Here is a 26,563-nt window from a genome sequence, read left to right as displayed (position 1 = left end):
TTTTTATGTTGTCTAATTTCAGTTTTTGTTGCTACTTTCTGCTAATGATTTTCTTCAGTAGAACTCCTTTTTCTTTTTTACCTGCGATGTATTTTATTACCTGTTTTCTGCACCACTGTTTGCTGCACCAATTAATTGTTTCTATATTCACTACTGTAGGAGGTCCCGATTCAGTCTCTGACTATGGGACCTGCTTCTGTATACACAAATTTTGTAATTGATTCGATAACTAAATAAAACGATTTCTGATTCTGATTTCACCTTGCACATATTTGTCATGTACGTGCGTCTTCAATCCCTTCTGTGACGTGTCGCAGAATATTGCAATATTTTTGTGCTTCGCAGGGGTGAAATTATTTGCGTGCCATGTTTTAGACGTGTTTTTGTTCACATTGCACGTATTTGCACAGTTCGTGCGTCTTCACCCTCGCTGTCACGTGACTAAATATTTGCAATATTTTTGTGCTTTGCAGGATGCAGCCGTTGCCCACGACGAGCAGAATGCTGTGTGCCCTGGCGCATACAACGCCTGCCATCTATCGCTTCCGTTGGAGCAGCTTCACAGAAAGGACTGTACGAGATATGACAACGCGGCTGAACATGTATTGGACATTTTGTAAGGAATTCAATGGAAGAAAGCAGAAACTTCATATGTATAGAAGAAATAAAACGTTTCATTGTCTCACTTTTGTCTTCGTTGTCGCATTGAATGCGAAAGCAGTGACATACGCATGACTAAATATTCTTTTGCGTGTTCTTTTCCGCGGCATTTGTTGGTCACCGCGGAAAGAAACACGCGAAAAAAGTATTAAGTCTTGCGGAGAGTAACTGTAGAAAATCATCCCTGGGATAAAAAGTTCATCCGAATGGAGCGTTTGAGTGGACCGACCGTTGGTCCTTGCGAGGTGCAACTGCGAGGACTAACGGTTGCCCGGTAAGGTGTAAATGTGAGGACCAAATGTTAGTCCATTGAGGTGATCTGTGGGGACTAACAGTTGCCCGGTAAGGTGTAAATGTGAGGACTAAATGTTAGTCTATTGTGGGGACTAACTGTTAGACCCGGTGCCGTTAGTCCTTAAAGGGATAAATGGTTGTGGCAGCCCCATTAGTCCCCAAAAGGACGAACCACACACCCTTTTAACACCCTTTTGCCTTAGAGTGTATCCTCAGTATTGTCGCTAGGTGTCTGTGCTTCTCACATAGCGACAGTCCCGACACACTCTAAGTCAGTTAGCTCGCCTCCAGATGTCTCTCCAGTTTCGGGCGATCTATCACTATCGTGGATAGCCCCTTTTCTCAGGCATTCGATGGCGGCTTCTGCGTCCTGCGCTTCGCGACGTATCTCGACCTCTTGGTCTCTGCGGCGCGCGTCGTCTTGCGCTTTTCGACGCGCTTCGTCCTCAGGCGCCTTAGCCTCTTGCGCTAGGCGAAGTGCCTCTTGTTTCTCGCGCCTCTTTCGCGTTTCAAAATGCCTCAGCCCTCACTCTCTTTAATGCGCCTCCTCCTCTAGCGTTTTGTGATGCGCCTCGTCGTCCTCAAACGCCTCACAACGGGCCTCAGCCTCTAATGCCTAGGCGACGCTTCTCGACCTCTTGGTCTATGCGGCGCGCCTCGTCCTCTTGCGCCTCGAAGCGGCTCGCAATACTAGGCGCTTCATCCCTCCTGCTCGCATGTACGGAACTTGTAGAGTCAAAGCTCCAAACGGCGGAACTGGCTACGCTCGCGGTTTTCGTCAGTTATGGCCTGGTGACTGAACGACAGACGCGATGCTCTCTAAGCTAGTCAGCTTGCTCTGAGATTCTCTTCTATTACAGGGCCTAACCACTGCCTTGCAAGACTCCTCTCTTTGGCCTTTGCATTCGGCCGAACCTACAATACCAACAGTGGCTGAACAAAGTATCTTAACATCAGTTACTTCCTGCAGGCCGTCTGACACTAAGGCTAAAACTAAGCCTTTCCCACATCCGAGGGCACTCTGCGTGCCGGCTAGCCATTCATCTTCCCCCATGCGTGCCCTCGTCCGATTCCCTAGCTTTGCGCGTAGACTCAAACGCCTGTCGGAATGCTTTTGCTGACAAGCGACATTTGCGCAACAGCGCCTCTTTGACCTTGTCATACGTTTCAGCGTCATTCCTACTGAATCTAGCTATTACATCGGCGGCCTCGCGCGGTACAAGAGTTAGCAACTCTGTGGCCAACTTTCGAGGGAGAATCCTGCCTTCTCGCACGTTCGCTCAAAATTAACAAGAAAGAGTGCGATGTCCTCGCCAACTTTGAACGGCTGCAAAAGGTCTTCTATCCTAACGGGCTCCCTCACAATTGAAACATGGCTTGCGGCGAACATACGAAGTTCCAGATCCCTTAGGTTCAACTCATGTTGCCTCTCGGCAGCTTTTTCTCTGTCCCCGTTTTTATCAACAGCGATTTTTCTAGCTCGAATCTCCTCATAAGCTTCCTGGGCCTCCTGGACAGTCACCTTCTCTGCCTCCATAAGCGGGAGTATCTGCCGTTTCCGCTTAGCAGAGCCTCCGAAATGCCCAACTCCTTGCAAACTTCAAGAAGGTCCTGCACGCTGAACTTGTCCATACTGACATTGCACTCCGCCTCGCTTACCCTCTACTGAAACTAAGCAGTGAAACCATCCAATTTCTTGGCTGACCAAACAAAGTTTCAAATCAACAACAAACGTCAAAACCTGCTCCTAAGACTTGGGCTACCTAGGCCTGGCAGTAAGAAAAGTAAACTTCAGGCTCACCACATACGGGTAGCTGACGCTAGCCGATTCCACCGAGTTGCCAACCGCTGTTAGGAATGAGGTAGGACCCCTTCGATGCACAGCTAAGAATACGAGGTCGTGGTATCCCACCGCTGCCCCACTGTTAGGGACTGGCGTTGCGTGGCCGGTGCGAACAGGGTGTGCATCGTGCGGAGCAGTCAGATGGACACGTTGAGGGCGAAAGATTTTATGTAAAGACTATTTACATGTTTCCGCTCTCAGTCAACAAGACTTGCCAGCCCGACCAGTCGGCTGGTCGACTCCTCAACAACGGACCGGCACGGCCTTAAATTGGGTAGCAGTCCATTTGTCGTGTCCTCTCCAGGCAGGTGCTGACCGAAGGGCCGGTGGTGACTCCCCTGCATGTTCTCCGAACTTGCATGCGAGGGTATACAGTACGCAGGTGTTCACTCCCCTCCATGTTCTCCGAACTGGGATGCGCGGTATAACAGCACGCAGGTGTTGACTCCCCTCCATGTTCTCTGACTGGGATGCGCGGGCAACAACACGCAGATGTTGACTCCCCTCCATGTTCTCCGATCTGGGATGCGCGGGTATAACAGCGCGCAGGTTTGACTCCCCTCCATGTTCTCCGATCTGGATGCGCGGGTTTAACAGCACGCATGTTTGTGACTCCCCTCCATATTCTCCGAACTGGATGGGCGGTAAACAGCACGGAGGCGTTGGGAGCGCCATTGTTGTCTCTCCATCTCCCTCAGGAATGCTGCTCTCAGTCGTGGGCAGCGTGAAAAATGACGACTGCTGTCAGTTGTCAGGGCCGGCTGGCGAAGCCTCCGTTTTCCAGTATCCGTCTTTGTTGGAAGTCGGCGACATTGTGACCCTTGTGCTGAGGCACACAGTACATTGAAAACTTGGTTAGTCAGCGCCGATCACCGCCATGGCTGCGATCAGCGGTTATACTTTGCTTGGGATTATTGTCTGTTAGTTCTCATTAATATTGCTTGTATATGTTTGATCTTGAGAGTCGAGCTGTGATACACGACAGTTCGTGCTCGTCCTGTGTGTACTTTTTGGTGAATCTTTCCGCTTGAGTGAGCGGTTGGACATTTCGAGCTTGCTTTCCGTTTTTTCCGCGTTAGATTCGAATTTTGTGGCTATTGATTCATTGCGTTGCCGTGCGGGGAAATTGTCACTTTTTACGCATTTCTACATTACATATTGCGTTAAGTGTGATTTTTGTTGAACCCAAGTTGTGCTTATGCAACGCCAAATTTTGCCGATAAGCCATACATTTGTTGGCGCTTTGCTTCCAAAGCGCTTAGACTATCGTTAGGTCGCTGGCAAGACGTTCGCGCTTTCATGTAAGACATTTCAACGCCAACTAGCCTTTGAGTCAGGCTATGAGATCGGGGGCATGAGCCTGACCACCATTGGCTCTGGTTATAGGGTAGGTGCTTTAATATGTAAACCGTTTCTGTCTGAAAACTAACAGTAGAACATTGCAGCTAGTAATCGAGGAACGTCGTGCTATCGCGAGCAAACAATAATGAACTGCAGCTGTTCTAACAGTTCCTAGCAGACAAAAAAGCCGAATGCCCCGGATTGCGTCCCTGGAGCGCCGTTCCTCGTGCCGCCATTGGTGGCGCACGAGGCGAATGGTGAGCCCGTTTCTATTCCTTTCTGGTGATTCCCACGCCAACTCGGGATACGTCGCAACGAAAACACAGGAAATATGCTACTTTGGTAGCTCACGAAGCAGTTACAAATGAAAATTCGCCTTAAAGTTAGCCAGTGAATAATGCCACGTCCGCTTCTTGTTTTATTTTTATGTATTCGGGTTTGACCAGCAAGTACGGTTATCAACGCTCAACGTTCACTGCGCCGCATTGTTCGAGAAGCTTCGCGATTGTAGTAGATCGCTTTGTTAAGATTGCGTGTAGGACGTGGATAGTCTAGATTATTCCAGAGTTCGCGCGACCACCAGTGATAAGACTGGAAAGTTCGTCGCGTGATGTATAAAAGACGGCGAACCCCAGCCATGAGCAGGTTTTTCGACGGCCGACGCCCTGTTCACCACTATGAGCGTGTAGCCTGTATTGCTTTAGTTCGAGTTTTCATTTCCCGGCCACACGTTCGCCCAAATAAACTGTTTCATCTTGAACACGCCGGCTGCTGTCTTCAACGACGTCACGACCACGTGACAATATATAGCATAGCGTAGTTAGCTAAATGACAGCAGTAGTGGCACTCGTGCACAAATGATAAGCTACATCTAGTAAGGCCGTACTTGAAGAATGGAAGACCTGTCGTCCCCATGAACGCTTCGTTAAGCTATATAGCCGATTCAGAATTCGTCACGCACACCTGACATACATCTTATTCACAAACGATGAACAACCAACCTGCTAAAATACCAAGCACCGGTAACATTTATACACATCTCAATCACATGTCGCCATACTCCTACGCAGAGTCGGAAATATTTTGGCCAACTATGAAAACCACACACACATCCACCCCACTCATCTTCTTGGACGTGATGCTTTTTGTGCCTGGCCCATTATAGCCGCAGTTGCTTTTGCTCCAGAAAAAGCGAATCAACTAAGTAACCATTGCAAAGTTACACCACATCTCCCACCCACGACTCCTAGAATATAATAATATTTGTGGATGTTTTATGAGGTCCCAGCGAAACGGAAGCTGACGAAAATGGCGCCCATTTTTAAACCCTGTAAACAGCTAACCACGCTCGTCCCTTCCGGCCCCTCACCCTTCTGAGTTTCGTTGGCAATGTCATATAGCGGATGATCCACAACCGAATAATACGATGCACATCCCGGTTTCCACCGATATCGCATCTTGAGCTCTTCAAGTTCGCGATGTATCTCCAAACAATGACTTGAAGTAGCTTTACCGAACCCATCCACGTATTTGGCTCCCCGAGATCTGCACCTTTCGCCAGACAAGAGTAAAGTCATCGCTTTCACTAGCAAGAAAATGGCAAAATATTTGCTCCTCCTCGGTGCACTTTCGATGACCTATGTATGACCTCAGTGATTTCCGCGCGTATTCATCGACAGAAATATTTTCTGGTCACCTCAGAGAAAAAAAAAACTTCAATCGAAAATAACCGTAGCCTCGCAAATCTTCAAATTCATGGCGGGCACACGATGCCAATGTATATGCATCTCATTGTTACTGCTTGATAAAGCATACATTTAAGGCACATTGCGCTATTGTCTAACGGTGCTTCACAGATTATCACAAGCAAACAAGTGGAGTCTAGAAGCCGCACGGAACAACTGCTTGCAATTCGGTCTAGGCCTTCAGAAGGGCTGATCAGCCTCGGAAACTGTAGCAGAAGCAGGTGTCACTCGTTAGATGTCATCTGTGCCACTATTTTAGGTGTCACCGAAAAAAAGGTAACTAAATACGTTGCTCGTTACGCTAACGAAAAAGGAACGCATTGCCGCCCTATGTTACCTTAAAAACATAACGCGTCATCGTTACTATGACAGAAAAAAGTAACGTAATATAATAATATCTGGGGTTTAACGTCCCTAAACCACGATATGATTATGAGAGACGCCGTAGTGGAGGGCTCCGGAAATTTCGACCACCTGGGGTTCTTTAACGTGCACCTAAATCTAAGTACACGGGCCTCAAACATTTTCAGAAAAAATAACGTACGTTACTTGTGCCGTTACTCCATGCTCCTAAAATTGAATCAGTGCGTCTTCGCCCCCAGAGCCACAGGAAGACTGTTACAACGCTCGCATTTATATTCACGTTTATATTCACATACTCACAGCCTTCACATTTTTACCGCGCACCCTCTGCATATTTCAATGTGGAATAAGCGTGTCTTTATTGATGCGTGGGTGTTGTATTGTATGACTACAAAATCATCAACATATCTAAAGATATTGTTACGGGGAACAAACTATATACACAGGGTATATTTAACAGCAAAAGCGTACAACGCTGTCGCAGTCCAAGCGCGTTCCTCCCAGCACTTCGTCGTCGTCATTCGCTGCTCTTCTCCGCCCGTGACATTACCCGCCGGTGGCAGAAGCACCGCCCCGGTGCGATCAGTTCTCTGGGCAAGAGTGGTACGGTTTAAGTCGCGACACATACTATATCGCTCGTGGCTGAAGCTGTCGCTAACATAGGATATAGTGGAGCGATCTCATAGGTCACGCTAGTGACCTTTCGTATGACGCGGTAAGGGCCAACATAACGGGACATCAGTTTTTCGCATAGACCAACACGTCGCGATGGTAACGACATCAAGACCAGCGACCCCGGAGACTACTGCACGTCGCGGCGTCGGCGATCGTAACCACACATTTGGTTAACCTGCGAGGCGCATAAACGATCCCGGGCAACCTGGCGGGTGATGTCAGCGCGTACCAGTGCATCACGAGCATAGGCAGTCCATAGGTCGGCGTCAGAATGCAACATGGTGTCCATGGGTAAAGGCGGGTCGTAGCCAAACAACAGGTAAAAAGGTGAAAATCCAGATGTGTCGTGACGCGAAGAGTTTTATGCGGAGCTTACAAAAGGTAGGTTGATGTCCCAATTGCAGTGGTCCGCAGAGATGTACATTGCCAGCATGTCTGTCAGGGTACGGTTCAGGCGTTCGGTGAGGCCATACGTTTGTGGGTGGTACGCTGTAGTGAACTTGTGGTGGGTCGAGCAGGATCGCAGGAGGTCGTCGACTACTTTAGATAGGAAACAGCGGCCGATACGTTCGAAAGTCGCGGGAGCATTGCCAAAAGGCATCATCTTAAACTGATAAAGTCCATCAGGGTCACGAATGCAGTCTTCTCTCTGTCTTGGTTGTCCACAGCGATCTGCCAGTACCCTGAGCGCAGGTCTATTGAATAGAAATACCTGGCGCCGCGCAAGCAGTCGAGCGCGTCGTCTATACGCGGGAGGGGATACACATCTTTCTTGATAATGTGATTGAGATGGCAGTAGTCAACGCAGAATCGCCAGCTATTGTCTTTCTTTTTAACAAGCACGACGGGGGAGGAACAGGGACTGGAAGAGCGTTCGATCATGCCCTTATGGAGCATTTTATCCACCTCCCGTTGAAAATAGCACGCTCTGGAGCTGACACACGGTAGGGCCGCCTGTGATTGGGTCGGGCATCACCGGTATCGATGCGATGGGTTACCACGGATGTCTGTCCCAAATTACGGTCGCCGAAGTCAAAGATATCCTCGTAGGAAAGGAGGCGGCGGCGAGAGCAGAGACCTGTTCAGAAGTGAGCTCGTCGGATATCATGGGCGTGAAGTGCTCGCACAAGAATGGTTGTCTAGGGTCAAATCGGGTGGCGATTCTACGGTGAAGGCGGGAACTGTATGGTCGGCCAGTGGTGTCAGATGTGCTAGTGACATCCCGCGAGGAAGAACATGCGCCGATAAGCCAAAATTGAGGATGGGAAACGAAGTTCGATTGTCTGTAACTGTCACCCACCACCGTTTTGGGGAGCGCGACATTACGCATCATGGCGACGTTAGGAATCGGGACAGCAACATAATCGCCATCAGGTACTGGTGGGAATGACGAGAGCTGGACTTGAACGGCGGGTTGCGGCGGAAGTCGAAGAAACTCGAGGGCGCGAGACAGGATGGTCCGGCAGGGTGGTATCTGAGAACGAAGGGAGTTCCAACCGGAGAAGTCCTGCTGAGCAGTTAATAAGGGCAGCGTGCGTGGACAGGAAGTCCATGCCAAGGATGAGATCATGAGGGTAATTTTCGAATACGGAAAACAGAACTGAAGTGTGATGATCAGAAATGGTGATGCTGCAGTGCACATTCCAAGCCCAGCAGGAGTACTCCCATCGGCTATACGGACGGTAGATGTAATCGCGGGCGTTAGAACTTTTTGGAGGCGGCGGCGGGGTCTGAGCTCATGACAGAAATTTGCGCACCAGTATCGATGACAGTCAGTGACAGGTATACCATCAACGAGAATGTCAATGGTTGCATCGCTTGTCAGGAGTACGAGAGGATTTGCAGTCCAAGCGTAGTGCAGCGTCACCTCCAGGGCTTGCACCAGCTAGTTCCTGAGTGGCGGTCAAAAAACACCGAGAACGGCGAGGTTGGGGTGAACGCGCTGGGGCGAAGGCGAGCGGCTGGTCCGATTCCGAAAAACGCTCCGCCCTTGTCTCAGCGCGGAAGGACGGAGCATATGGCCACGTTCGGAGCGGGAACCCCAATGTTGATGTTTGGGCGAGGTGATGAGCTCCAATGGCTGCGGCAATGGCGGGCTATGTGTCCTCTTCGATGCCATGTGAAACATTTGGCCGATCATCAGGTGTACGCTATCGGCCGGGTTCCGTCGGGGCGAGAGGTGGCGTTCGGAGTAGCAGCCGCAACGACTGGAGGCCGAGACTGGTAGTAGAATAGCATTTTGGAAAGTCGGTGAAATGCCCATATTTCAATCTCTTGGCGGACCACGGCCTGGAATAATGAACCAGGCGAAGTTTTTTTCAAAGTGCTGTCGCCGGGCATAACAGTGTCATAGCCTCGAGTTCCCGACGGACAATCCTGGTGACGTTTTCCGGAGCTGGTGGCTGACGTATAGTGGTTAGACCTTCGCAGGAGGACGTGGCTGCCGTGTTGGGAAGGCGGTCGAACCGGTGAATGATGCGCCTATTTTTCGCCTGTTCAAAGCGACGACATTCTGCTATGACCGACTCCACCGTCGAGCAATCCTTCACAACAGGAAATTGAAAGAATCATCGGCAATTCCTTTCAGTATGTGCCCGACTTTGTCCTCTTCAGCCATGTCGTTGTCTACCTTACGGCACAAGGCAAACACGTCCCTATATAAGCGATGTATGGTTCTGCGGCCGTCTGGGCACGAGTTGCGAGCTCTTTCTTTGCGGCCACCTGTCGTCCAATAGGCTTGCGGAATAATCGCGCAATATCTGCTTGCAGACATCCCACTTGTCAACTCTTCTTCATGCGTCTCGCACCAGAGTTTTGCAGTGCCACGCAAGTAGAAGAGGATGTTTGCCAGCATCAGCGTTGGGTCCCAGTGGTTGCTGCTGCTGATGCGCTCATATAGAGCCAGCCAGTCATCAATGTCCACGCCGCTTGCCGTTGAATGTGCCAGGATCACGGGGCTGCACCAAAACGATCGGCTGTGGGCCTGACGGATCTTGTTCACACTGGGTCGCTTGGTCCGTCATAGTGCCACCAGCATCGCGCCGTCCGCTGCGAAGATCCAGTTTCCTGGTGCTGTATAGCGAGTCGTACCTCGCACCTTCCACCAAAGATGTTACGGGAAGAAACTATACTCAGGGTATATTTAACAGCAAAAGCGTACAATGCTGTCGCAGTCCAAGCGCGTTCCTCCCAGCACTTCGCCGTCGTCATTCGCTGTCCTTCTCCGCCCGTGACAATATCTACGATATGAAAACGCCGTAGCCTCAGGAGGCTTTCTCCTGTGGCCTTATTTCCACTATAAAGACAATTCTCAGTAATTGGCTGGAGTGCAGGACATCATAAGCGACAGGATAACTTCACGGCATCAAAAATCTGCCCTCTCTATTCTGCGCTGAATGCTTGACAGATAGGTAATCTACACTGACTCTAAGGGAGCCTTACATATATTGTTCGACCTCTTAAAGAAAGAAGTCAGCCCGTTTCATTCGACATAGCGTACTTACACCACTTGGCTTTTACCACAGGTGACTTTATCACATTTCAGTGGATATCGGCTTATTACGGCATTCTGGCCTGCGGCAAGCAAAGTATTTCATATCAAAGCGATAGACAACTAATCTCACCCAGCTGATGCTTCCCGTCTGGTTAAGACTTGCTTCTCAAGAAGGAAGCGTTGATACTGTCCAACAAATCATTGTGCCTTCCTTGACTCAATCGACCCATCTGAGAAGACTCCCATCCAGACTTCCTCAACGTGTGGAAACTCTGTATTATCGCCTTCGTCTAAACACTACCTATCGAAACAGCCTACGGTACCACTTCGGTCAAGCGGCAAGTCCATACTGCAATGACTACGGCTAATCAAAACAATGGAACACGGTTTGTTTTGTATCGAACGTATGCAAATAAGCATGCGCTTTAGGAACATTTCATACTTTCTATACCACAAAAATTTTTATCATTTTACTTTTTGGCATTATAGCACAATCAAAGCCTCTGTCAGCGCCCGTCCCCGCCCAAGAGCCATACAACTCGGTCTAATTTTTTTTTATGTTTATCTTTTTTGTCATTTTTATTATTTTTTCTCTTTGTTTCTCTCATTCCATCACCAACCCTTTCCTCATGCAGAGTAGGAATTCAGCGATTACGCCGGCTAAGCTCTCTGCCTCTCAATAAAACGTTCTGTCCCACTTCCTCTCCGCAGCGAAGCGCGCGGCCTGAAGTCGTCCTTGTTATACGCCTTAGGCCGTTCTATACGTGTCCATGAACTGTGGACTAGTTTTAGGCTGCTCTGTTAGTGTTCTTTCAAGTTGCATTTATTCATTTCGCTTCCACGTTCTGTTTTAAGGATCGATGCGATGCTCTTTGAGAGGTAGAATCGAACGTGCGTTTTGCTTTATTTTGATGTATTCGAGTTTTGCAAAAAGAAATGATAGCGGCGCTCGACGCAGACCACTCGCATGTTCGAGAGGCTTGGCGATTTTTGAGATCATTCTTTAAGGTTACGTGCTGAACCAGCAATAATCCTGGCAGTTTAGATGACTGATGTATAAAATACGACGCGTTCAAACAGAGATCAGATTACCGATGGCCAAAGCTTTCCGCCGCAATCAGTGTATGGCGTGCATTTCTTGTACCGTGACGTTTCATTTACCGGGCAAAAGCTCAAGACCGCGTGACAATATACTACGACTAACTCCAATCACGGGCTTTCATTGTATTCCTTTGTTGCGTCTCCATTAGAGAGCCCTACAAAATGCTCTGCTAATATCACGTTACTTTTTATTGGAAAGCACAGGTAGTAATGAAAACTGCTCTATACGTCTTCAAATTATATTCTTGTTAGGCAAGCATACATATCGGTAAACAAATGCAAGTAAAAACGCAACAGGAGAAGGAAAAATTTGTATCAATTTAAATATCTGAATGATCAATAACTAAAAAAATGTCGCTATTTTCCGTGACCTAACAAAAGACGGTTCTATCATCGGAACAGCAAATCAAGGTGACATCGAGAAGGAATGAGCATGTTATAAATAAATAAAATCCAACTACGCGAAATATCGTAACTTTATGTATCTTTATACTCGCCCTTAGGAACTGAAACGCAATAGCTCTGCCTTGTTCTGCAGGTAAATTTCACGTGGATGCTCTAGTAAGATTGAGAAAAAGTAAGAACGAGCACATAAAAAGTATAAATCAAATATTTGCAATCAGAATGAACAGAACTTTATTTTGCATCCACTTCAGAGATATTTTCATTCAAGTGTCCTTCAGTTCACCAGGCACTAAAGAAAACATTCTTGCGTCAGGCTATTCAATACTCTGCGCAAGTTCACATACTATTTGGTCAAAACTGTTCGCTATTGTGTTTTATGGAAGGATGACTCAGAACCCTAAATTAAATAGCATGTCTTAAACAATATACGCTGCTTCACATTTTTTTGTTTATTTTGAAAAAAAGTACTTAAAGAACAATCCCCTTTCCTTTCATACATTTTTCAAATCAGCTCGCAGACGAAATGTACAGATACATTTCTTTTACCTGTTTCTGGCTCGCATGTATTTGAAATCGTCTCAAGCGAATGAAATAGTGAGTAAACATATTTTTGTACTGAAGAGCGTTCAAATTTATTACAATGCTTGTTCTGTTTACCATTAACGCTGCGCGTGATGACAATCTTGCTCGAGATAACAAACGGAATATTGCTACAGTAGCGGGCCAAAGACCCACGGTGTGTTAGAACAACGTTTTCTAAACATATTGCGCGTGCTCGAGCTGAAATAGTCAAGTTATCTCCAGGATATCCATGATATCCATAAAAAGACATATCAGCTCTGTGGAGTGGAGCGACCCAACATTGATACACAAAGCACAAATAATGTGGTCCCTCGATAAAAAAGTGAGGAGTGGTGTGCAAAAATGGGGTGGTAAAAACGGCAGGTCTACGCGGAAGGCGTGGCAGTAACAGCGAAAGCTGGAAGAGCGGCATTTCTGGAGTCCGTTGTAAACTCTCGTGGGGCTACTAATCCATCTACACTATCAATGTATCCAATATGCCATAATCATAATTATTTTGACGTTGTGAAGCACCCACTACGCCATTATTCGTCATTCTGCGGGGAAGCGGAGGTACCAGCAACATATTTGCAAAGCATAATGTGCTCTTTGTTTATGCTACGACTAATGACGATATAGAATTATGACTCAGCTATTTGTAATGTGTTGGAAGATTTAAACGAACCACTAGTTTCGTAATTCGCATTGTGTGACATCCGGTGGTCGCTGTTCCAGTCTCCCAGCACGCTATGACATACGCTAACACGAGAACGAGAGACATAGTGAGAGAAATAACTTTATTCAGACCCCGAGGAAATGGAAAATGGGAGCCTTACGGGCTTCCTTGACAACAATACAAGTGCACTTCCGAAGCACCCACTGCGCTAAAAATCATAATTTCTGTTAAGTAGGAAAGCAGCCACTATGTCATTTTTCGTCGTTCTGTGGAGAACCGAGGTACCCGCTAAACACATGTAAGCATTACGTGCACATTTTTGATGCTGTGCCTGATGACGATGAAGAAATATGGCGGAGTGTTTTGTAATGAGTTGCAAGCATTCAACAACCCCTTCGTTGCGAAATTCGCATTGCGTGACGCCTGGAGGTTACTTTACTATTCTACCACAGTATATGACATATGTTATCTCATTCATTCTCGACAGGCCGTTGTGGGAGCTGTAGTTGTGCGCCGCAGCCGCCGCCGGTGTGCGTAACCGCTATTACGCGAAATCAGTAAAAAGAGAAAATTTTTGACGATGGAATGCGGTTCGAACTTGGGCCCTCTGCCGTGGAGTCCAGTATTCTACCTCAGAACCATGCCGGTTTTTTCTTTATTGCCCGGTACAAAAGCTACAGTAAATCAAGATACACACAAGTGCATTAGTTACACACGGATGCGACACTGTTTAGTCTATAACTTTTTGATATCATTAAGGACGTCATGTATAGTGACCCAGTCTGGTGGATCAGGCTGGGCTCTGAACATCTCCCTGATTTACAGAACCGGTCAACGAAACTGTCTGTGGACGATTTTACACGCGCATCTGCGTGTGTGCCTGCATACGAGTTTTTCCACAATTCATGAAGACCCAGAGTCATTATCATGACATATGGACTTTCTATTGGTACGAACCTTATGCCATAAGGATCCAGGGGCAGTTCTTTCTTTAGATTGGGCTGGAGCACGTCCAAATTAAATACCATCCAGGCAATCTAGAAAGGCATGTTCAATATCCTCTGGTTCTTATCATAGTAGGCAATCGGTTGTACAAGGAACGAAGATGCCGGTGCTTGAAAGTGCCTTGAAAAAAACATGGTTGATCCCTCCGTCTTAGGAATCGGAATAACACGAAAGTAAAGCGTGCCCTTACAGAGTAGACTGCATGTTTACTGTACATTGATTAGAGAGTTTGCACAATGACGTTGATGTCTGGCAGCTATGGCACCGTTTAACGTGTAGCACCCATTTTGATGATTGGTGGTACATCTCCATCCCGACGACTAAGCTCCCTGCGAAATGATTAACAAACGCGTGTGGTAGCCGCTGTAGTTAACGCTAAAAGCGTAATCAGAGCAGAGTAATCGACGTACTAAATCAAGTAATCGGCGCAGTAATCAGAGAACTAGTGTGATAGCCAGAAGAGCGTCGCATATTGGCCGCAGAATTGGTCGCCATCCCGCGGCATGTTAAACTGTGATTGAACACCACGGCCGGACTAGAGGGAAACGCGAGTGCGCCGTGGCGCCCCGTAGCACGGCCGCAGATTTTTCTAGGGCGAACGCGTGACGTGAACGCGGTATTAGAGCCAGCTGAGGCAGCGCACGTCGCAGAGCTGTGAGGGAGGCCGACGCTTTTACGACGCTTGGCTAAGGTCGCCACCTCGCGGTGTGTTAAGGCATTGACAAAATTGAACTTCTATTGAAAACGCGCCGAATGGGAGGGACGTGTAACGCGTTCCAGGTACTATCGTGGGGCCACAGTAATGACGAATTACTTTGCCACCATCCAGAGGGCAACACCACCCTGCCGACTGGGAGATTGGTAGGTATAAAAGGCGCGTTTGTAAATCCCTGGAGCCTGGTTGTGTGCGGACCGAGCGGTGTGTGGGTTCGATGCCCGTTGACGAACTTTTTTTCTTTGCATTCTGACCGTTGACGTTTTTTCGACGTCTTTCTGACGGAAATGCGTCACTGTATCTTGGTGGACCCCGGCATAAAACACTTTCATGTTAAAAGGCCCTACACAGGCCTTCATGTCATGAAGCCCACATTGAATATCTAATGTAGCGTGGTAGAAGTGTAAATAATATCAGCGTCACACAGCGCAAATTGTGTAACCAGGCCGTCGCACAATGCGAAGATGCGCAACGAGTGGGTTGCTGAATGATTCCAATCCATTACAAGGGGCTCTGCATAATTCTTCATCGTCATCAGCGACAGCATCAATAAAGTCACATAATTCCTTAGAGGTTTTTTATCGGTTACCACGCTTCTCTCGCAGAATGACGAATAATTTCAAGTGGCTACTTTCATATTCCAAAAATTATACGATTTATGGCGTAGTGGGTTCCTCGCAGTGCACTTCCACAGCAATAAGCCTCGATGATCGATTTCCTCGAGGATTCTACAGTTCTTCCCACTCTCTTTCTCATGTAACGTATGCTTAATAGCGTGGTGGGAAGAGTGAAATACGACCGGCGTCACACAGTGCGAATTACGCAACTAGTGGGTATTTTAAGGTTCCAACCATTACAAGAGGCTCAGCCTAATTCTTCATCGTCATCAGCCGTCGCATCTACAGAGTGCACATAACGCCCTTACAGATGGTGGCTCGCTTATCGCGGAATGACGAATAATGGCGGAATGGGTGCTTCCAACCTTCAAATTTGATTTGTGGCATACTGGTACGTGCATTTGCACTTGCCCCGAGAGCTTTTAACGGGCTCTACAATGTCGCTTTTCCAGCTTTCGCTGGTACTGTGCGGCGCTTTCCCGCGCAGGCCAGCCGTTTTTAGGGGGCGAAGCTCCGTTAAGGCGTCACCCGTTCGTCCCTCGTAGTCGTCGTCGTCGTGGTAGTAGCAGTAGTAGTCGTAGTCGGTAACAAGTCTACGCTTTGACCTCCAAGGTGGGCGTGGGGAGGAACTTTTTTTCCTGTGCGTTGTTGAACAATAAAAAATTAACAGCGTGCGCGTTAACTAAAGGCCGAATTCTTCTGTCTCTCATTCCCCATTAGCAGCCATTCGCATGTTCCAGTAGGAAACGTTAGAAATAGATTAAGTGTTAGCTAAAAGCCGACTTCTCTGTCTATCCTTCCCATTAGCAGCCATTGTTTACCTCCAAAGTAGGCCTGGTGAGATTTCTCCTGTGCGTGATTAAACAATAAAATTTCGTTCAAAACGCCGTTGATTGATGAAATAAACCAACAAAAGACGCCAGATGGTTTGTAAAAGCAGAACGAAAGAACGCCAGATGTTTCTAAAGCAAAACGAAAAGACGCCAGCTGCTTAACGAAAGACGCCAGATTTTTCTAAAGCAATGGTTTTCTAAACAATGAAAATTCACAGCGTACATGTAAATTAAAGTGAGCTGCAAGTCGTCATAACTCATCGAACCTTTAGTATAAACGCGCCCGATCTCACGTCGGTGATGATGTACTGGGCAGAATTCACGGAAGATTCACGGTTTACCGATGAACCTCCGCAGCTTCGCCCTATCATCCTCATCACTCCGTGGATAAGCTGTGATTTTTTTCTTTTTTTTTTCAAAGCAATTTGAAGCACCGGCAAAGCTCTGCGCTAGAATAGTGGGGGCTCCGACGCAGAGGGCCAGGTTAGAGCCCGTTCTATGCTCAATAGTCTTTCTTATCTCGTTTTCTTTTTATTTCGCGCGATAGCGGGCACGAACGCCCGCGGCGGCGGCAGACAACCTAAGGCGCCAAATACGGCCGTTCCATGATCGCATACAGATTTCACTGTAACACAAATTATGCCATTTCCCGCTAAAGCGGACGATGAGGCGATGCGAAGCCTGAGCACTTGCACGATCGAGTTCCATTGCCGTGCGTGTGGGCATGCTACCACCTCGTGTCGTGGAACGCGAAGAGTAACGCTAAGCGCGTCTTGTCTTCCCTCTAGCCTGGCCGTTAATTCTCGCAGGGCGAGCAAAGACGCGGTCGACAGGCTTGCGAGAGGGGCAGCGTGGAGAGAGGGAGAGAGAGGGGACGCGCATGCGCTGGCGCCAATTTCAACCTCCTTGGCTGGCTTCATCGCGGCGTCGCGCAGGAGAAATTTCGAGATGTCTAGGCCCGCGTTTCAGAGGAAGAGTGGAGAGGGCGAGGGAAGCGGAGAGTGGTAGGGGAGAGGGGGTGAGGGAAAGTGGAGAGGAGAGAGGAAAGGGGAAGTGGGGAAGAGGAGTGGTGAAGGGAGTGGAGTGTAGTGTGTGGAGCGTATGTGCATGCGCAGTAAGGGTGGTCACGCCGCACACCACCACCACCACCGGTTTGAACTCCTCTATAAGATGCTTCGGATCTAATAACAAGGACTGCTGTACCACCTAAAAAGAGGCGGTAGATCGGAAATGAACATGTGGCGAAAAAGATGGTGGTGTGCGAACGCAGATCTCGTGTGCCTCTGCTCGTGATGACGATCGGTGAGCCCCTGTTCTTCATTTAATTGTTTCTTGTAATTCAGGTGTGAACTCCCCAATATAAATCAAGCTATCAGGGACATAATTAAGATGCTCTGGCCATCTTGTACTGTTCGTCTACAACAGCGAAAAAGAGAATGTACACGCTACTCTCAAAGAAGCATCTCAAAAGAAGCATTCCCAGTAATAGGAAAGAGTGAGTCGTGATAAACTTCCAAACCTGGCTCAAATCTATAACCGCCGCGCCGAGATGAGAAGTCAGTTTAGGGATGAGTGTTGTGAGATGACGCCGTCCGTAAAGTAGCGATATCAGCAACATTAGAAGTCTCCCAGAGCGGCCCGCCGAACCTTACTGTCGCCCAGCGACAAATTGAGCAACACAGACAGCGGTGCTAAACTACTCATACGCGCATATCCTAACAGGGGCAATAAGCCTCATGCGCTGTTGTTTCAAATCGAACATGCAGCGCTGCTGCGGCAGCTGGTTGTAAAAGTCCGTGTTCCCTTCCCACAGCCGTGATTAGCCACAGCAGTTGGCAATGGCCCCAGCAACGCAAGCGTGTGTACGCGGCGAAAAGTCGACTTCTATCTGCTCTTGCGAGTTCGCATGTCATAGCAGCTCAGGAACACGGCCGGAAAACTGACGAAGGTGCAATTTTATCATTTTCCATGGAAGTCGTACGGGCTCATCGGCGAAAATGTTGGAACGCGTTCGGCGTGCCCGATAAGGAAACGCGTCCTGTTTCGCACGGGTTCTTTCGCTTTCTACCCACGTCACGATCGTATCCAGGGCAATTCACCCCCCCCCATATTTTTATATTTCGCTTGTTATGTAAGTAATGATGAATAGAAGATGCAAATATAGAGTTTTGGAGAGAGGCGAAGAAGAAGAACGGAGATAGACAGTGATGGCGACCGCATTGGCTCTATGATTTTCGATGTCGTTAGAATTTTGGCGCAGTCTACTAGAGGATCTATGCTACGCGCCTGACAGCTCCGCTTTTTGGACAAACCATTTGCGTCGACGTCGCTCCAACTAGCGTGGACGCTGTCAAGAAGGTGATCGTGCATGCGCGTCTCTGGTGGAAAATTCACCTGTCCGTGGGACCTTTGATTATTCGGCGAAACATCGGCCATTCCTGACTGACCCAGAACGTAAGGCGCCATCGCGCATTCTGCTGGGCTTCATGGGGAAGAAGGACGAAGGAAGCCAGACTGAAAAGAGAGAGAGCCTTCACTTAGACAAACAGCGCTTTAAGAGGAACGACAGTTTCCAAGATATAATCAGTTACACGAAGAAACCAGAAAGCGTCACCAACATCTGTTGTAGATTAAATGCAGGAAGGTCTTTGCAGATCTCTTAAAGCACTATAGATTTAATTAGGCCAGATATCTACGATGATCCTCATCAATTAGTGCTCATCCTGGCTTGACTTTTATCAATACGCGTGCGGTCGGAATTTTGGCAACACGATCAGGATAAAGTATCGAACATGTGGTTCTGCCTGGGAGGCATTGTGCAGACCTGTATGAGATAGGAGTAACAGAAAAGGCAGGAGATACTTGGGCAGAATGGAGGCACAGCTTCCTAGGGAATTCTGTGAAAGCAAGTTTTGAAGCATGGACCGTGCAATAGCCTTGAAGTTACCTCTGGGGTTCAGTTACGGACCACTTTTTTCGAGAAATGGAGGCTACTGCATGCAGCGGACTCTACACTCTCCGACTCACTTTTGTGCCTTCACACTTGGGACATCCAAGATACATGCAGCTCCACCTTCAGCTAGAAACACTACAAACGTCAGAGGAGCTACTGCAGATTATGAAGCTGTTCGTTCAACATCGGCAGTCTGCAACGACAGGAGTGACCACCGCTGAAACGTTTCCAGCACCTGGATGACGGGACACATTCAGCAAACCCGACCCATCTACGGGAAACAACATTCGGCAGAAGAAGAAACGGAAATGAATTCAATGTAGTGGTGAAGACTACTCGTGACAGTTCAATAAACTATTTTTCTCACAGACATGTCAAGCTGATATGCGTGCCTGCACAAGTCAATGAGAAGCCGTCGAGTTATTGTGGCAGTGGAGCGTCAATCACTGTCATTAATTAAGACGTGATACCTAGCTGATATCAGAAAATATTGTCCGTAATTGTGCACGGATATGATGGAAAGAAACGACTCTATGATGAATGGGCGAAGATCTTCATTACGTGTCAGGGAAGAGAACGACTGTAAAAGCACTGCCACTTCACTGAGTGAATGGCCACTTCTTCTGTCCCGCCTGTTTACGCAAGAATGGCGTTTGAATCTCTGTTAGGATGGGCAAGTTACGACGCAAGATGACCGCTGGTAGGCTCGCTTCACAGTCGTCGACGAAGATCCGCGCAAGCCAAATGCAGCAGAAGATGTCATTCGCATGTATCCTGAATAACGTTGCATAGGCGGATACCCATAGGTAACTTCAAAGTTTCAAGCTTCATGTGAGCTAAGAGACCGACAGTAAAGCGGAAGGCCTATAAGATGGCGAGAGAAAAGAAGCTGTGGCTGAAGAGTTACAGAAATGCTTGATGCCGGCGTCATACACCCTTCTACGTCCTTTTGATTCGCCAATAACATTGCACCTAAAGAGGACAGAACATTTAGTCTCTGCACTGACTACCGAGAGAAAAACGAACTGACCTGTTCCCCTATCCGATGCCGCAGATTGACGAAATGTTTAATGAAACCGGAGGCCGCAAAGTTTCTTCTTGTCTCGACCTTCGCAAAGGCTTCTGGGAAGTGCATCTTCAAAAGAAACAAATGTGTTCTCCGTGTTCTTTTCGCCTTTTGTAGTGTATGAGTACAATCGGCTCCCATATGGCTGGAAAACATATCCGGCGTGGTTTCAGAAGATTATGAACAGTGTTATGAAGCCACACTTGGCGATCTTCTGTAACGTTTACATCGGCGACATCCTCGTGTATTCACGTTCAGAAGAGGAGTGCTCTGAACACCTTGGAAAAGTGACAGAAGCTCTCAGTGGGGCGGACCAGAAGATGAATAAGATGAATTCTTCAGGTTAGAAGTTGTCTTCTTTGGAAGAGTGCTTGACGGAACTACCAAGAGTAAAAAACAGGAGTCCGTCAAAACGGCCGCGGCACTTACAAAGCCACATGATATTGAGTCTAATCAAGTTTGGACCACGTTCTTACCTTGCCAGACTACAGTTTACCTTTTGAGATGAATAAGGACATTTCAAATTACGGCACAGGGGCTATATTATACCAGAGACGTCAACTACATCCAGCTCAGCAGCTGAGGGTTAGGAACTACTCCTACACCCCCAACCGTACTCAGCAGAATTAGTCGACAGCTGAGAAAGAGGCACTGGCCATTTTATTGGCGGTCCTTTACTTCCGATGATACATCGACGGAAGAAAGTTTGCATTGGACACGGATCATCAATCAATAATGCGAATGTTGAATATGTCGGCGCCTAGATGGAAATTGGCCCGATTGGTCAATCAACTTCAGCAGCACGACTTCGACGTCTTCCATCCTTCCGGTAGTGATCTCACTGACGCACATGCCCTGTCTCGATTCGCAGTCGAGATCCCACATAGAACCGTGAACTTTACGAGATTATGGGAAGGTTATGAAAGTCTGCACTTCAAGGATGGCAAGTTCATTGTACCAGAGAGACTTATTCTAACATTGCTTCACTTGTACCAAGACAGCCCGGAATCAGGGGGTCATGATGGCTTCTGGCGAACGTACAACAAACGTTTCAAACGGTTCACGTGGAAAAACATGAAAAAAGACATCGAAGGCTACGTCGAGTCGTGCCACTTGTGGCAAGAGAACAAAGTCAAACACTGGCCTTGACCCGACGAGCTCGTCTTGCCAAACCGCTCGGACAAAGCCTCTGAAGTCGTCCGCGTGGACTTTGCGGAATGGAAAAGAAAGTCACAGTTTCGCCGAAAGGGCGAAGCAATGAATGAGAGAGCAAAAGAGAGGAATGTCACACGTGGAACGGCCGCGCCGCTAAAGCACAAAGGATGCCAGAAATGAACGCACAGATATACACAGGTCAAGCGCGAACTAAGAACTGTCACAGTTCTTACGTCTTTGTGCTTGAGCAATGCGCTGCAAATGCTGACAATGTTTGTTTCTTGGTTCCTTCCCTCAATATATGGCACATACCCACTCGAGGGGAATGGCCAAGACTGCGTGTCGACATTGGACTTTTAAACTGTTGCGCATAGAGTGACCGCTCTGCACCTCCTGCCACGCGGAGGCGTCTGACGCATGATGTGCCCGGTGTTTTGTTTTTTTCGTTCCACATCACGAGTGCGTATAGAAAGGGGCCACTTTTTCGTGCGCTACTGAAGGGCAGTTTTTAAATTAGAAGTCTTGAAAAACTAAGGGCGCCGGAAAACCCGGATGACAAAATGACACGCATATGCACACATATGCACATATGTGCGCCTTTTGTCGTCCGTGTTTTCCGTGCGCCCTTAGTTTATCAAGATGGAATACCAACGCGCCCAAACCGCCGCATTGCTCAAATTGAAAGAAAATGTAGGAGCGTTGCGTGATAGAAAACACGCTTAAGCTCCTCCGAGACCTGCGTAACCCCAGGGCTAAATGGTCAACACAAATAACTCGCAGTTATTTCAGCACCGCGTACATGGTGTGTGGTTGAGTTGTTTTACGTAGCGCGCTGGGTAGCGAAGGGGTTGCTGGTTCGTACCCCCGGTCGGGTACTTCAGACTTTTTTCTTCTGCTTTACTTGTCTTTGTAGCTTCTTTATATATATATATTATATTATATATATATATATATATTATATATATATATATATTATAATATATATATATATATATATATATATATATGTCGAGACGTTTATTAGCGGGCACTCGACGACGGCGACAGTCAACGCGGGGCCGACTCTCTGCACGAGGGCTGCTCTCAGAGAAGAGGGACCCACTAGAAGGCGCTCGAGAGGACGAACCATTACCGACTACAAACGCTTCGCTACAATTACCCGGTATGAAAGGGAGCCGCCTGGAGCCCTAACAGCTTGTCACTATGAGCGGGTCATGGTAGGGCTTCAGGCGCTCCACGTTGACAATATCGCGCCCTCGACGGCACATGTCCGAAGACGGTTCGATGGGTTCGATCAGGTAGTTGACCGGGGATGTGCATTCCACGACACGGTAGAGGCCTTCGTATTTGGACAGTATTTTGGAAGAGAGGCCAGTTGTAGTGGGCGGGACCGAGCCACGCGCGCGCTCCAGGGGGAACGTGGACTCAGAAGTGGTGGTGTCACCGCGAATGCTCTTCTGCCGCTCTTGTTCGTGCGTTGTAAAGGTATTCGCAAGCTCGCGACATTCTTCAACAAGCCTGGCTGTGTCCGAAATAGGCGCACATTCAGATTGATCTGGCTTGTTGGGAAGGATGGTGTCGATTGTGTGCGACGGGTGCCTGCCGTAAAATAAGAAAATGGTGAGAAACCAGTAGTGCTCTGAGAGGCGGTATTGTAGGCGTACGTGACGAAGGCCAGAATGGCATCCCGATTTGTGTGGTCGGCGGCGACGTACATCGAGAGCATGTCGTCGAGCGTGCGGTTAAAGCGTTCGGTTAAAACCTCCACCGAATTGTCGAGACGTTCATTAGCGGGCACTCGACGACGGCGTTTGGGGATTGATCAGAAGTGTCTCTGGTGGGCGACACTGGGCGCACGCCTAGCAGACGACTATACCGTCTCAGTTTGGCGGCGTGGCGTTTATCCATGTTTGCATGCCGAGCCGGAAAATACTTGCGCAACACAGAATGCCTGTTAGCTCGAGGGACTGCGGGATGTGATTATCCTGATGCGACGCAGCTCTCTCTTCCTCGCTGCCACTGCCTTTCTTTGTTCTGCGGTCACCAGAACGAAGCATGATCTTTGGTGATTCCGTACCGCATTTGTACGCGTGAACGCAATCATTACTTGATCCCACGCGCGAAGTCGTTGCAGTTGTTCGCCGGAACCTCGATACTTTGGCCGAGTTGGTCACTGTCCGAACGGTCAGTGGTTAGTTCTATGGCGACGAGAATACCTTCGTTGTCTTTAATGCGGCGTTCACGCCATACTCCGGGAGTCAGAATGGCGCGCTTGTCATCTTCAGGAAGCTCGCACACCATGTAGCCGGAATCGCCGATGCCGGCTCCGTGTGCCGAAACGCTCCCACACTCGGCCAATGACTGCCGTGAAGTCTGCAGATGTGGCGCCAACTGGACAGAGAGGATGTTCCTGCTATCTGCGTGCAGGTCAGGTTGTGGTGTTGGAACGTCCCGGTTATGGAAATTCATTGCGAAGTCTGATCTATGTAATCGTAGTTCTACAGGTGGTCGGAGCTCGATGTACGAGCGAAATAAACTGGGGGCCCGCGACACCGACAGTTCCGACTTTGAGGTGGTATTGGTCGCTTGCACGGATGTTCGTAAGGTGGATCCCGATGCGGAATCTGAGATCCGAACCGCGAAGCCCACCTTACAGCCTGTTTCTGTGCCTCCCGCTCGGCTGAACGCCAAGCACTCCCTGGAGGTATTGCAGCGCACAGCTGCAGAGTCGGGAACGTTCCCGGCTGATACGTGGTCGGAGTGACGCCCTTCCCGAGGTCCGTATTGGGTAGGTGTCTCTGGCTGTGATGAACGCGCGTCGGATACCGACGTGGAATCTGAATGCTCAAGTGGTGAACTGTAGCGCAGAGCTGAAGCATCGAGGTGAAGTCTCTCCTGAGTTCCGTCGGCGCTAGCGGTCAGGATGGACTGGGTGGTGGCAGAGAGGTGGTAGTCCATCGGTCCAAAGACAGATATGAGCCTGGTGCTCCATTCGTCCCAGGATTGCTGCCTCACGCCTTCGTACCTGTGCCACGCCGCGGTACCGTTTCGAAGGCGGTCTGTGGCCACCGCCATTTCTATTGGTCCGTCCAGGCTTCGCGAGCTCCGAGGGCGTTGATAGTGGCCACCCACTTGTCGGCGTCGTTCTGGAAGCTGCGGAACTTCTGTAATTCGCAGAAAGCCGGCAATAGTGGTACGATAGGCGGAAATCCGGAGAATTTTGACGCCCAACAGCCCAGTTGGTTTGAGAGCAGCGTGAGAGTACGCCGCAACTCTCTGCGGTTCTCGGGTGGGCTGGCCTCAAGGTCTCGTGAGGCAGCTACATCCAACATGGCGCTGATAGCAGTCAACGCCGGCAAGATGACAGAAAAAAGCGCAGAGCTCGACGCTGTCGTGGGGTTGACCGTGACGCGGAGTCGCGCGACGGTACGGAAAAGCTCGGCGGCACTTTCGGGCAATCCCGAGAGGCCGGTCATAATTATATACGCGCAATGGAGCCCAATATGTCGAAACTGCACATTCCAAATATTGGCTTGCTAAAATCACGTTCTTTGGGGGTGAGAGGTTGTAAGCCCTCCCAAGTCGCTCCTACAAGCTTTCAAAACAGACGTGGCACAGGCACACCTGCTCACAGCACCCTATCAGAAACTACAGCAAGCACTTGTCGCCTAGGCCGAAATGGTCACTCTTCGATAAAGGTGTCACCACCACCGATGCCAGCACCTATTTCAGCAAGCCGCAACAGGCGAAGTCGGCTCCTGCGGTGGGGGAGCCTGGTACCACAAAATACCATTTCGCGCTTGTGATCACTCAGGAACGCTGCCTGACCCGCTGGAGTGGTGGCTGAAAGCGCGACGAGATATCCATCTTCTAAAGACTTCCGCCGCGACTATGGGAACTGCTTTAGAAGTGCCACCGCTTTGAGAACTGAACGCACGCGAAACATTGTAAAGCCTCTGTTTCAATGCGGTATCTGCGCGGGCGGTCACGAAGTAATGGCTTGCCGCCCGAAAAAAAAAACTAGGCGAGCTGTACTGGCCTTGAGAGACATCGACTTTCGTCGGCAGAGGCCGACAACACTGCCTCCGCGATTCTGCCGTCTGCGGCGTCGCGCGCTTTACCACATGGGCCAGTCTGTGCTTGAGGGGAAACGATCGCCGCCCTTTCTTCCGTTGACTGGCAGCGCGCCTTTGCTTGTCTTCGCACAAAAACTAATAAAAAACCGTCTTACCTTCTTGTAAACACGCGTAAACTCATTTCCGACAAAAAGAAAATGTAACGAGATACCCGTTTCTTGCATTGTATCGCGATACTAACGATACTTCGTAAGAGTATTTCACTACTGGCATTTTTCAAATGTATGTCGATACAGAAATGCAGATACTCAAAAGTATCTCTGAAACACTATCGCGATACTCTTGTATCGCTATACTGCCGAGCGCTGGTAACCACTGATTGCTAATGAGCCATGTCTGGTTAGCGCTACAATTATTGTGAAGCTGAGGGTGCATGTGTTAGCGGAAGAGGAATATTCAAGAGAAGCCGAAGTATCGCAGAGCGCCGGACTATTCGCAATGCCGACGAACTATAGGTAGCACGCGGTGCGCTTAAAGATGGCGCCCGGAAGAGGGTCAACCCGTTTCTTAGCATAGGAACCGATAGGACGTGCAGACGTACGGCTCGTGCCACTTTACCGGACGAAGACATGAGCTGCACCTGAAATGGATATGAGACCGAAATACTTTGCCAAACCATGGAAAGTGCTAAGTGCTCACCGCCTAATTATTTTCTGCGGTATAAAAGGTTATATTTCAAATCCGTTACCGTGCATCAACGATGATTGCAAAATCATATGCGTGCTACAGAAACCGCATGAACTAGAATTTAAGTATGAGCTGAACGGCACTCCGAGTAGTACGTACCGAGCCTGCCTGACGGATTTGCCGCAGTAGTAAGCCGCCAGCGTGTAGCACCATCGCTGCTGCACGGGACCGCATGTTTAACGCGGTGATAATTTGTAAACATATTATGCCACCGTCATTTTGCGCAACAGCAACGCGGA

This window comes from Rhipicephalus sanguineus, unplaced genomic scaffold, assembly GCF_013339695.2.
Source record: "Rhipicephalus sanguineus isolate Rsan-2018 unplaced genomic scaffold, BIME_Rsan_1.4 Seq209, whole genome shotgun sequence".
Taxonomy (NCBI): Eukaryota; Metazoa; Arthropoda; class Arachnida; order Ixodida; family Ixodidae; genus Rhipicephalus; species Rhipicephalus sanguineus.
Note: the sequence above shows the minus strand (reverse complement) of the source record.